Below are 11,777 nucleotides of genomic sequence, written 5' to 3'. Positions count from 1 at the left end.
CAGAGAGCAGATCTGTCCTGGGGGCTGACAGCTCTCCAGCCTGAAGGCCCCAGTCGACTTTCATCCACACATTTATTTGCTCTTAGACGGGTGCCTCTTATCAATACACAGGTGCTCCAGATAACTTACAATCCATCAAGTAGGCGGCTGTTACCCACTTACCACTAATCACAAATGATCCTCCACGAGGCAGGCACGCGGGCAGGCACGTTTCTCAGCATCCCCCCACCCCCGTCCTCCTCTCCTGCTGTTACCCTACAGGTCCCCCACAGGTCTCTACCTCCTTGTGTCCCCTCTCGTGCTGCCCCTCCCCCAAGGTCCACAGGCCCTGCAGGCAGCCCTTCCATGCCTGACCGTGGCCCCAGCCCTCCACCAGGCTGTACCTCCACACTGGGTCCAATTCACAGCTCGCTCTCGGACGGGACAGCCGTTTGACGGCCACATCCCTGCGGAGGGAAGTGTCCCTAAAGGACGCAGGTCCCTGAGGGATGTCTTGTGGGGCTCTGTCGTCAGACCACCTGCTCCCACCAGCAGCCACGCCTGCAGCTCTGTGTCCTCCTGGTCCTGACTCCCTTTGTTGTCCTCTGACCACGGAGCCCGCCATCTCCCAGGGCTCCCAAAACCCAGACTCTAGAGGCCACCTTGGTGTGTGAGGCCTCCCTCCTCCTCCCTCCGAGTCTCACAAGTCCCCCACGTAACAGCTGCTTCTGCCTCACAAAACCATATATGGAGCTAGTTAGTGGATTGCTACCTTCTACCTTGCATCTCCATCCGGGAACGTGCTCAGGACTCCCTCCTCATCAATCCCCCGTCCAGACGCAAATTCCTCCCCTCTCGGCCAGAGAGCAGTGAGCTAGCGGATCTGAGGCTCTGTCTCCATTTAGCCTCATATGCAGTTATTCAATATGAATTCTCAATATCTACTTCTCCCCTATTGCCTTCTTTTCAAACGTGACTAGGCGTAGTCATAGAAACTTAAACTTCCTCCCTACCTAGCAATTCTACTAAAAAGCTTCAGTCAGTTACATCCCGAAATGCTTAAGGCTGGAAGGGTGGGTTATCTAGGTTTGCCTAGAAATAGCACGGGGGGTACAGGGAAGATTGATAAAATAAGGCGAATTGTGAATTGAAAACTGTTGATGATAGAGTATGTACAAGCGTATTGCCGTATTCTGTTTGCTCTTGTGAATGTGTACAATTTTCTGACGAAATGTGGACCAGAAACAAAAAAAATAAAGTAAGAATGCCGGTGGGGAAGAGGTTCCGAGACACGGCAACACCGCCGTTGGGGCTTCTCGATTTCCTTTCTGTGTGTGATCTCCGGCACCCTGTTTACCAGGGTTGGCTGGTTGTGTGCCCCTAGTCCAACGAAACAGAACTGAAGTCTTCTAGGCTGACCGAATCCCAGTGAGCCCTCCATGGCCGCCTCACGATCCAGCTTCGGGCTCCCCCGTCAGTCACTGCCCGGGTCTGGGGGTCATTGCAACAGCTGCCTCTGAGTAAGCAAAACGCCGCTGTCACCAGCGAGGTCCGCAGTGCATCTGAGAGGAGTGAGGTCCTGCAGGGTCCTGCCAGCCAAGATGCCAGGGAGGTAATGGGGTGTCGGAAACACAGCGTCATGGGAGTTTTCTCCTGGGCCTTTAAAGTGCCCATCCTCAAACAGAGGAGTCCACAGGGACGTCTAGAAGCTTCCTTTTGAAGGAATTCCAGACTCCCCTGGGCAGCCAAGGCATTCTGTAGCTTTCTGTGATCTGGGCCTGGCCCCTGTTCATAAATATCACAGGAAGGGCTCTCAGGAAGGATGCTACTAGCCTGGGGCCAGATTTGACTCTGAGAATGGCCCCAGCCAGGTTCCCCGGTGGGTAGCCCATCTGTTTGGAAGTCTCCTTCCCTGCCAGCCCTGCACACACACACCCCCACCGCCACACTGGCCCCAGTATCTCCGCATTGAGCCCGGGGACACCTTTCCCTTGGTGTCTCAGAGAGCTTCAGACATAGGCCCTCACTCCTGCATCGATGTCCATCCAAGGGGCAGGGCGAAGCTGTCCCTTCCAGCTCACCAAACAGATCTGTGCAGAGCCAGGCAGAGCAGCCCTAGTGTGACTCACGCCCCGCCTGGCCCCGTGGACGCTTTCTCAGCAGGGGTGCGGGGGCAGCAACTCCATCCACTCTCCTCTGTCCCCTCACCTGCCCACCACCACCCACAGCCAGGAGCAGCCTCCATTCCATCCCTGCACAGCAGCCACTGTGATCGCTCCAAACCACAAGTCAGGGTGTCACCTCTGCTTCCAAGCCTTCGGCGACTGCCAGCTGTCCCAGACAGGCTCCACAGCAGTCACCCTCACAACCCGTCCCTCCTGTCTCTGTCTCTCGCCATACCCCCGGCTCATTCTCCTCTCACCAGGCTGAATGGCTGCACTTCCCAGGGACACTTCTGTGACCCCGAGGCCCGGCCAGTACCCTTCCACAGTGACACTTCACCGCCTTGCGATTGCTGGTCCACGATCACCCAGACTAAATGTGAAGGGCCAGGCCTGTGCTGAAAGTCCTGAAACCCAGAGAATAGATCTCAGCACAGACTGCTCACGGCGCCTTGGTGTGGACGTGCACCCAGCTGAGCATGCCTGCCCCTGACGGCTGCTCCACGAGGCTTGTGTTTTCTCCAGTGTGAAACTCTGGAGCAGCTGCAGCCAAACATCCTGTGCTCACTGTTTGCATCTCTGTCCTCTAAACCAGCCCCCAGCTCCCTCCCTACCTGCCCTGAGTCTGGGAAGGAATAAGAACGTCCGGAGGAGACTGTGCCCCAACTTGGCTGCTGAAGGGGCCTCATCAGCCACCTTCCCAGCCCAGACCGTCCAAGGCTGACCCCACAGAGGAAGGCTGGCCCTACGTAGAGTGGGCCCTGGGCAAAGTCCACCGGGTGCCAGAAGTTCCCGGTTTAAGGCAAACGACACCTCAGTGGAAGATAGCATCGAAGACGCCAGTCTTCGCTGATGAGGGGCATGCACTTGGAGGTTGGGCCGGTTTGAGTTGAAGTGTTGTTTTGCTACTTCTTCTTTCTGTACCGTCTTGGCCGTCTGTAAAATGCATATAACACCTCGTGTGTTAGACTAGGTCCTTGCTGCAATAACAAACCCCAGATCTCAGCCACCCCGTGCAATGAAGCACCTGCTTCTACATGGAGCCGAATGTGATGGATTCCAGTTGCATGGTTCTCTGCGGTGGGCTTCTCCCAAGCCACAGCTCCACTGACCACAACCTTGTGGCCCCCGGGATCTCCTGCCCTAAAGTGGTCAGCATGTGAAGAGAGAGGGTTCGGGGATTGGGAGGAGGTTTTCGGGGCAGCCTGGAGATGGTGTGCCCCAGCCTCGCTCCCAGGGGCCCCAGCTGGAAAGCAGAGGAGGCAGGAGACGCCGGAGACGCGGTGTTCTGAGAAACACACAGGCCGGCTGCTGCCGGACCTGCCCGGCGGAATTGTGTTCCGGCACGAAAAGGTGCTTCTCAGGGTCTTGGCCCAGGGGCCGCTAGAATAGTGAGTTTCCTTCTTCTCTTTGCCTTTGGTGATGTTGGGGCTGGAAGATTTCTAGAATGAGCTGCATCTGTAAAGGAGCTTCAAGTCTTTTTTTTATAAGCACCCAGGGATGAGGCTTTTTGAGGCACTGGCCAGGCCTCCGAGGCCCAGGAGGTTCAAGAGTTCACCCTGATTGCCCTGAACATCCGGGAGGCTCTGGGCTGAGCATGATGACAAATGCGCCTCCCACCCCCGCCAGCCACACGCGTCTCCCCACAAACACGGGTTCTGTCCTGCCCCAGAAGAAGACGGTTTCAGCATGACTGGATTTCTGAATTTCCTCTGTGCAGATTAAAGAGGCTTAAGGAGCCTGCCTGTGGGAGTGAAGCCTTGGACCAGAGCTGCTCTGGCTGGGACGGGGTGGCTTGGTGTGGCGCCTGCTGTTCAGCCAGGCTCCCCGAGGCAGGTGGGATGAGACACCTGGGTGGGGCAGATGGAAGCTCAGACTCTGCACGGTGCCAGGGAGGATGGTGAGGGCAAGGACAGATGAGCCCACAGGGATGCATACTCCACCTCCCAAAACACATGGAACTCAGCGGCTGCACAGGCAGGCAGCACAGAAGGGAGCAGTGGGCAGCTCGGGGGGTTGAGGGTACCCCTTTTCCACATCACCTGGTTTTAGTCATCTCCAGATGCCTGCCTTCAGGCTGATGGACTTCTGTGAGATCTGTGGGTTGCTGGCCTTGATAGCCACTGGGTCCCCACACCCCTCATCTTGCTTGGGGGCTCCCATTGCTCACATCCTTCTTAAGGTGCCGCTGGAGACCAGCTGTCAAGTGGTGACCAGCCCCCAAGGGGTCAACCGCCTTCCCCACCCCCAGCTCACCAGAGTCCCGTGAGGACATCCCACACTCAAACCTAATCTGGACAAAACTGTCAAGGACCCTAACCCAGGTGCGTCCCCCACCTTTTCTTCCAGCTCCCTGTGACGCCCTTGGGTGGTTGCAACCACCGGCTGTGGTTTCTGGCCCATGCTCAGTTATTTGAAAGGCCCAGTGTTCACAGCCATGTGACAGGCCCCGGTCTCCAGGCCTCCTGATGCTCTCACACGGCTTATTTGTTCTTCCTTCTCCGAATCGGCCCCTCTCAAGACCCAAATTCCATTTCAAACCAAATTCCTCTTTTCTCCATTCTGTTGCCTGGTCCTCCCCATGGCAGCCCCCACCCCCACGGCAAACCTCCGCCTAGGAACTGGCTCGCGGGCCGCGGCTTGGACCCATCATCACTATGAGTCAAGGTGAGATGAGCTCACCTCCCTTGGTCAGCGATGAGTACTAAATGCAACTTCGATTTGCGTCTTTGTTGCTAGGACAGCTCTGTAACTAGTGAGCTTTGGGTTGGGCAAAAAGTCCTTCCCCGGAATAAGGAAGTAAGTTACCTGCCTTTGCAGACAGGATTTATGGCCAATGGATAAAACAGGGGCTGCCTGAGATCCCTGCAGAACAAAAAATCCTGTCATGCAAGATCGTTACATACTTATCTTTTTTCTAAAAAAAAAAAAAAAAAAAAAAAACACACACACACACAGAAAACAAAAAACAGCCAGGTGCAGTGGCTCATGCTTGTAATCCCAGCACTTTGAGAGGCCAAGATGGGTGAATGACCTGAGGTCAGGAGTTCGAGACCAGCCTGGCCAACATGATGAAACCCCATCTCTACTAAAAACACAAAAACAAAAACAAAAAAAATTAGTCAAGTGTGGTGGTGGGTGCCTGTAATCACAGCTACTCAGGAGGCTGAGGCAGGAGAATCACTTGAACCTGGGAGGCAGAGGTTGCAGTGAGCCGAGATGGCATCACTATACTCCAGCCTGGGCGACACAGTAAGACTCGTCTCAAACAAACAAAAAACCTACTAAATACCACCTATAACAAAACAACTTTGAAGATTTCTCACAAACTCATGGTCACAAGCTACTTTGGTGGTTGATTTTGTTGAAACAAAAGCTGGCCGTAAAGCCACAGAAGACAATTACGAACGAAAGTCACCTCACAAGCTTGGCTACATCCAGGGGAAACACGCGCTGCACACACGTGAGTCTCCAGGTATTCGCAAAACATTAATGAGCCAGAAATTATCCAGAAGGTATTGATTTCAGTACCTTTTATTAGCATCAAATAACCATCCATAGATATTTGCCCAGTGATAAAGAGGAATACAACTTGTTCAGTATTTGTATTCTTGAAGTGAATCATTTTCAAAGAATCAGCTCATTAGCTAATAACAACCTTGTCTTCCACCATAGTTTAAGGGAATGCCCTCCTTTTACTATCCGTGTGCATAGTTTGTTTTGTTTTACGATGTGAATGCCGCCACATATATTTTACCAATATATGGCCTTGTTAACGAGCCTGCTGTGGGTGTGGGAGGTGATATCTCTCCCAAGGGTGAGATCATTTCTGATGAATACGCCAGGTATAAGGAGGTGTGTGTCTCTCGGTCCTGCAGTGATCTAAGGAGGAAGCTTCTAAGCCTTGGTTCAAGTGACGGTTTCATGATTGTATACATATGCAAAAGTCCATCAGACTGTACGTATTTGTGCACTTTATTGTATCTTGGCCTTATTTTCAAAAACAGAATAAAATTATCAGTGAACCTCAGAGAGGGTCTCAGTTTCTCTTGCTTTTGACCACAGAAGTGTCAAATTCCTCCCGAATTATGGAAAGAGGCTAGAAGCTGAGTAAAAGAACCCTCATAGGGAAGAGCCATGCCAGGAGAAAAAGGACACATCTTTCCTTTAACTTCAGAGCGCCACGGCCGATCCTGCTTTCTGAGCACCGCCACCTCTCGGGGTCCTGCCATTATGAAGGAATGTTTTCTCTTGGGATTATTTATGCTTTTCCCTCTCACTCAGCACAAATATTCAAGAATGCGCTCTCTCCTTCACCTCCAGACTGCCCAGTCTGTGCCGGGCGTCCGCCTCCCGGGGCCATGTGGTGGAACAGAGACCACTGCTGTGCCGGGTGAGGCCAGGCGCCATCCAGCCCAGGAGCAGTGAGAGTCCCACTCGCTGCCTCACACACACTCCTGTAATCCCAGGGCCATGGCGCTTTATAAATGGGGAAACCGAGGCACAGAGAACAAAAATGCCACAGCTAGTAAACAAGATGAGGACCAAGCCACACTCCTACCTCTGGAAAGATGGGCTGTGGGAGTGAGGGGTCTGAGAGGGCTCGTCACAGGCAAGTGACATCCACGTGGGGGCCCAAGCAGCAGCCTTTCTGGAGAAGGAAGGCGTGGAGAAGAGGGACCTGGTCCATGCAGTGCAATGGGGCAGGAGGTTGGCCCTGCATGTGTGTGGAAGAGCAGCTTGGAGCTAGGCAGGTAATGTCTGAGCATTCACACTGGCTGGCTGTGCACCTGTGGACGTGCGCCTGTGGAATGTCCCGTAGCCCGTGTTATTTAAGGTCACGGTGCATTTATGACTGCCAGTAAGCAGCAGGTGCCTGTGGGTGCACCTGGGACCTTGCCCTGTGGCCTTTGGATCCTGCAGAATTTGCTGGGTCATTAACCAGGGGCAGGGGAGGGGGCAGCCCTGTAGCAGAAGGCAGCGCGGCGTGTGATGAGGAGGAGGCCTTCCTCGCGGCAGGACCCCAGGCAGGTCACCTTCTGTGTACTTCGGTTTTCTCATCGGTGACACTGGGCCTCAGGGGTGACTGAGAGGACAGAATGGGTTAATAGATGAGCAGCGTTTGTCCCATGAGCGTTCTCTGCAAGAGCGGGGGGTGGTGTCATTGCATTGCCGTGATGAGGGGAGCTGGGGGGTGGTGTCACTGCATTGCTGTGATGAGGGGAGCTGGGGGGTGGTGTCACTGCATTGCTGTGATGAGGGGAGCTGGGGGGTGGTGTCATTGCATTGCCGTGATGAGGGGAGCTGGGGGGTGGTGTCACTGCACTGCTGTGATGAGGGTTGGGACCCCTGGGTTCCTGCCTTGCTCCTCTTCTCCAGCTCCTCCCATCCCCGCACCTCATTTTTCCCTCATTGGTGCATTACGCTCTGACTGCAACTGGTCCAGAGAAATCTGCGTGTGCTGGCCTTCGAGGGGGCTCCCACATGGGTGCAAGCCCAGCGCCTCACCTGCTGAGCTCACCAAGTCTCATAACCTGATTCTTCCTCCTCTGCCGGCTGTGCAGCAGGCATGGCAGCCCGGGAGCTTCTGCCCATCAGATAATTAAATTCCCCGTGTATTTATCAGGCTGGAGAACACCCTGTGCCGCTCGCTCTGCGTGGAGCAGGTGCACGCTGTCCTGAGCCTCCTGCAAGAGGACATCGCGGCAGGCCCAGACGCTGCAGAAAGTTGCTGGGTGCGTGGAGGTGCATGTGGTTCTCAGATACCACACTCGCAGAGCCAGCATCTCACGCCAGTGATGGAGCCACTGACGGTGATGGAGGCCAGATTCGCAACTTAATGGGCCCTGACCTAGGAACCCAGCTTGGCTGCCAGAAGTATCCGGGTCCTCAAATAGCAAGAACCACCTCCTAAGGCTATCATGAAAATGTTATGAGATAATGCATCAAAAACTCTTAGCACAGATCTTGACTCCTGGCCAGTTCTCAGTAAGCTGTGTGACTATACACCCACTTCCTTTACGGGATGAGAGCGGGAGACGCACTGATTTGCCCATATTTCCAACCTGGGACACTCAACGCCACTGACTTACGTATCTGCATATCCCTCTGGCCTGCGAGCCTTTCCACCTCTGCTTACTGAAGTGTCACATCTGCCCTAGAAAATGCCAGTCACACAGTGGAAACATCTCCAGGGAAGCAGATATTCCTGCTAGAAGTGGACTGGGTGGGAGCTGGGAATCTGAGTTTGTTCTCTGGCTTCTCTCATCACTCGCCCGCTGTGATTTCTCTTCTCTTAATGTCTAATTTCTCTCAGGGGCCTGGCTCTAAGTTGGTTTAAAGAGCTCTGGTGAGAGAGACTGGAGGATCACTGGGTAAAGTCATTGTCTTTGTCCTCAGCCGTGTATTTAATCCTCTGAAATTTAGGTTCCCTCCCTTCCTCCCTTCTTCCCTCCCTCCCTTCCTTGACAAGGTCTCATTCTGTCACCCAGCTGGAGTGCATGGCATAATCTCAGCTCACTGCAGCTTGACCTCCGGGGCTCAGTTGATCCTCCCACCTTGGCCTCCTGAGTGGCTGGGACCACAGTGCACACCACCACGCCTGGCTAATGTCTGTGTTTGTTTTTAGGTCAGGGTCTTGCTATGTTGGCTGCACTCATCTTGAACTTGGGCTCAAGCGATCCTCCCACCTCGGCCTCCCAAAGTGCTGGGACTACAGGCATGAGCCACCGCGCCCGGCGGACTTTAAGTTCTCTATGCAGTCCTACAGGCCTGCACAGCCCGAAGAGTCGGCTCCAGACTTTGCGGCCATAAAAAGCCACGTGAGCAAGGGCAGCACAAGCCTGTGCCAAGGACAGGCAGAAGGAAGCATGTTGCTGTTGTCTGGAGAAGGCTGAATGGACCTGGGAGAAAGCCTTCTGGTCCGTGGGAGCCCATCCCTGCGAAGAAGCAAAGAGCCACCCTTTCTGGTGCTGGGCGTGTAGGGTTTGGGGTTTCGCAGTCCAAATGGGTGTGAGATGTGGGCAGGCCTAGAGTTGACGGCCGTGTGCTCAGAGGCTGCGGACACACTCGTTCTTGTGCATGAGAGGCGGCAATGACAAGAAGAGAAAGGTCAGGGAGGGAGCACTCTTGGGGCTCTGTCACCTGGAGGCGCAGGAGTGACCCGACCGCTCTGTAACAGCTCTGGCTCCTGGAGAACGGGGCACCAGCTGCCCTGAGTGGTGCTGGCCACGGTGACACTAGGCGGTTGCCCTCTAAGATCCTGCTGTCAGCCCCTTCCTCCTTCGTTCCTGACGGATACTCTCGGGGGAAGAGGCAGGCACTGGGTCTGCTGGTCGTACTCTGAGAAACCCCTTCCATGGCTAACACCATTATTTCAGGACAGATAAGAGCAGCTACTCAGAAGAGATAGTTGGGAATCTCTGACCTGGATCAGGAGCAAACGCATCCAAGCCCTTAATGGTGGATACGTGCAGCGTTTACTAAACGCTCTGTTCCTGGCCAGCCCGAAACAAGCCTACAGCCTAAAGCGGGAGGAAGACCCATAAACGAAATCACTTTTAAGATCCATGGTTGTCCCCCATTCAACACTCATGAATATACTGTTTGGGCTGCATTTACCCAGCTGCAAGAATTTTAAAGAGAACGAGTTGCCCACTGATGCCCTCGGCTGGGCCCAAGGTATGGTGCCAGGTGTGAGAAGCTGTGCCAGCCCCAGCAGGTGCTCATGAGAGAAGCTGTCTCCTTTGCACCTCCACCAGTGGGGCTTTGAGAATCGGGTCTCAATCATGGCCAGAGCTAGAGTTTGTCTTCCTCTGCCCTGCAAATCCCAGATGTAGTAAGCATTCAATACATTGTGTTAATAAATATCCATAAGCTTGTGTCAACTTATGAAAAGTATTGAACGTTGCTCCCATTCACCTAAGAAGATGAGGCTAGTACACGGTCCACGGATGCTCCCTGATCCGGGAACCCTTCTGTCCAGCTCCTCCATCTGGGGAGTTCCGGTTGCCAGCAGACTGCTTCTTCTGGACCTTGGTTCTCCGGTCCAGAGAACAAAGGCTGTGACTCAGGAACACAGGGTCCCCAAGGATAAGGACCTGGGCTCCCGTAGGGGCCTGGCACTGGGCCTGGGAAGCTCTTTGTTCAAGTGTCCAAGCCCAGAGTGTGTGGGTCCCCACCCAGTAAACACACCACTCATGCTCATAAACAAGGCATAAAACACACATCTGTGAAAATGCATGAGCAAAGACACAAGGACGTTCTAACCCTGTTGCTATGAATACATAGAACTTTGTTTACAAAGCGATGGGTTTTATGAACAGACCCTGGACCTGCTGAAGCTCTGAGCCCCTGTCCCTCCCTCTGTCCACAGCTATGAAGGTCAATTTCTCTGGGATACCATGATCTTGGGACCCAGTCCCTAAGTCTGGACTGTCCCAGGATGGAGACTATTGTACTACTAGCTTCTAGACGTCAACTGCCACCTCTGTTCCAGTGCGTTAGGTACATGAATCCTTCTGATTACTCTGCAAGGTGGGTTTTCTAAGTCCATTTAGCAGTTGCAAAAACTGGCACTCAGAGATTGAGCAATTTTTCCATGATCACACAGCTGGTAGAACTGAGATGCCTCATCACCTCTTTTTAAATCAGATGGGGGCAAAACAACCCCAAATCATTTGAGTAGTTTACACTTAGAGCAGAAGTTGGAAAAATGGGACGAGAAGGGATCATGGTAGTGCATCTAGTGACAACGATGGCAATTAGGTCACCTGGACATGCATAAGCCAAACCCACACCTGGATGAAGGGAAGAGTTTTGCAGATGCTCACTGCAAATCAACAAAGCCAGCATCGCCAAATGCTTCCTGTGTTCGGTGCTGGCTGGGCCAGAGTCCCTCTTTTTGTGAACCAGTTGATGTGAACCCACTGGCGGGGACCTCTGTCTAATGGGAGAGATAAAAGGGCCCATCTTCTCATTGAAAGGGGCATTAGGTTCAATTTAATGGATGTTTACCACACACTTATTGTGGGCCAGACTCGACGCCAGGCACTGGGCGTCTGCAAAAGCAAGGAAGGGACCCTGGCTCCAGCTCATGAGGAGGGGGACCGAAGTCCAGGAAGAATTAGTGCTCAAAGCCCTGGACACTGGGCTTGTCCGACAGCACCTTCCCATCTGTGATGCAGCTGGACGCAGGCCGCGGAAGCCTTCACAGTCTGGTCCCTGTCCAGCCCTGCACCCTCTGCCCTCTGTACCATCTACGTGTAACGGAAACAGATGGGCGAGCTGGCCTCTGGGTCTCGCCCCCCTGCATGCAGACCCAGGCTCTGGAGGAAGTGTGCCTGCCTGGTTTCAAAGCCGTGGCCCACCCTTTCCTCCAGGGCCAGCCTGGCTGTGGCGCTGCCTGGGCTGGTGGATGCCAAGTCTGTGCCTGGACGTCAAAACAATGCAGCTTCCCTCTTCCCTCATCCCTCCACCTTCAAGGCAGAGAGCACACAGCCCACTCTGTGCTGGAGAGGGCAAAACTTCCCCTCTGACATGCATGCTCTTCCTTCAAGGCTCTCACCCTCATGCCGGGTTCCTAGGCAGCTCTCCCTGGGGTCCAAGGCTTTTCCACTAGGCCTGTCCATGTCCCAG

The sequence above is a fragment of the Saimiri boliviensis genome, chromosome 8 (genome assembly GCF_048565385.1).
Source record: "Saimiri boliviensis isolate mSaiBol1 chromosome 8, mSaiBol1.pri, whole genome shotgun sequence".
Taxonomy (NCBI): Eukaryota; Metazoa; Chordata; class Mammalia; order Primates; family Cebidae; genus Saimiri; species Saimiri boliviensis.
The sequence above is the reverse complement of the archived record's forward strand: the minus strand, read 5'-3'. Positions refer to the sequence as shown.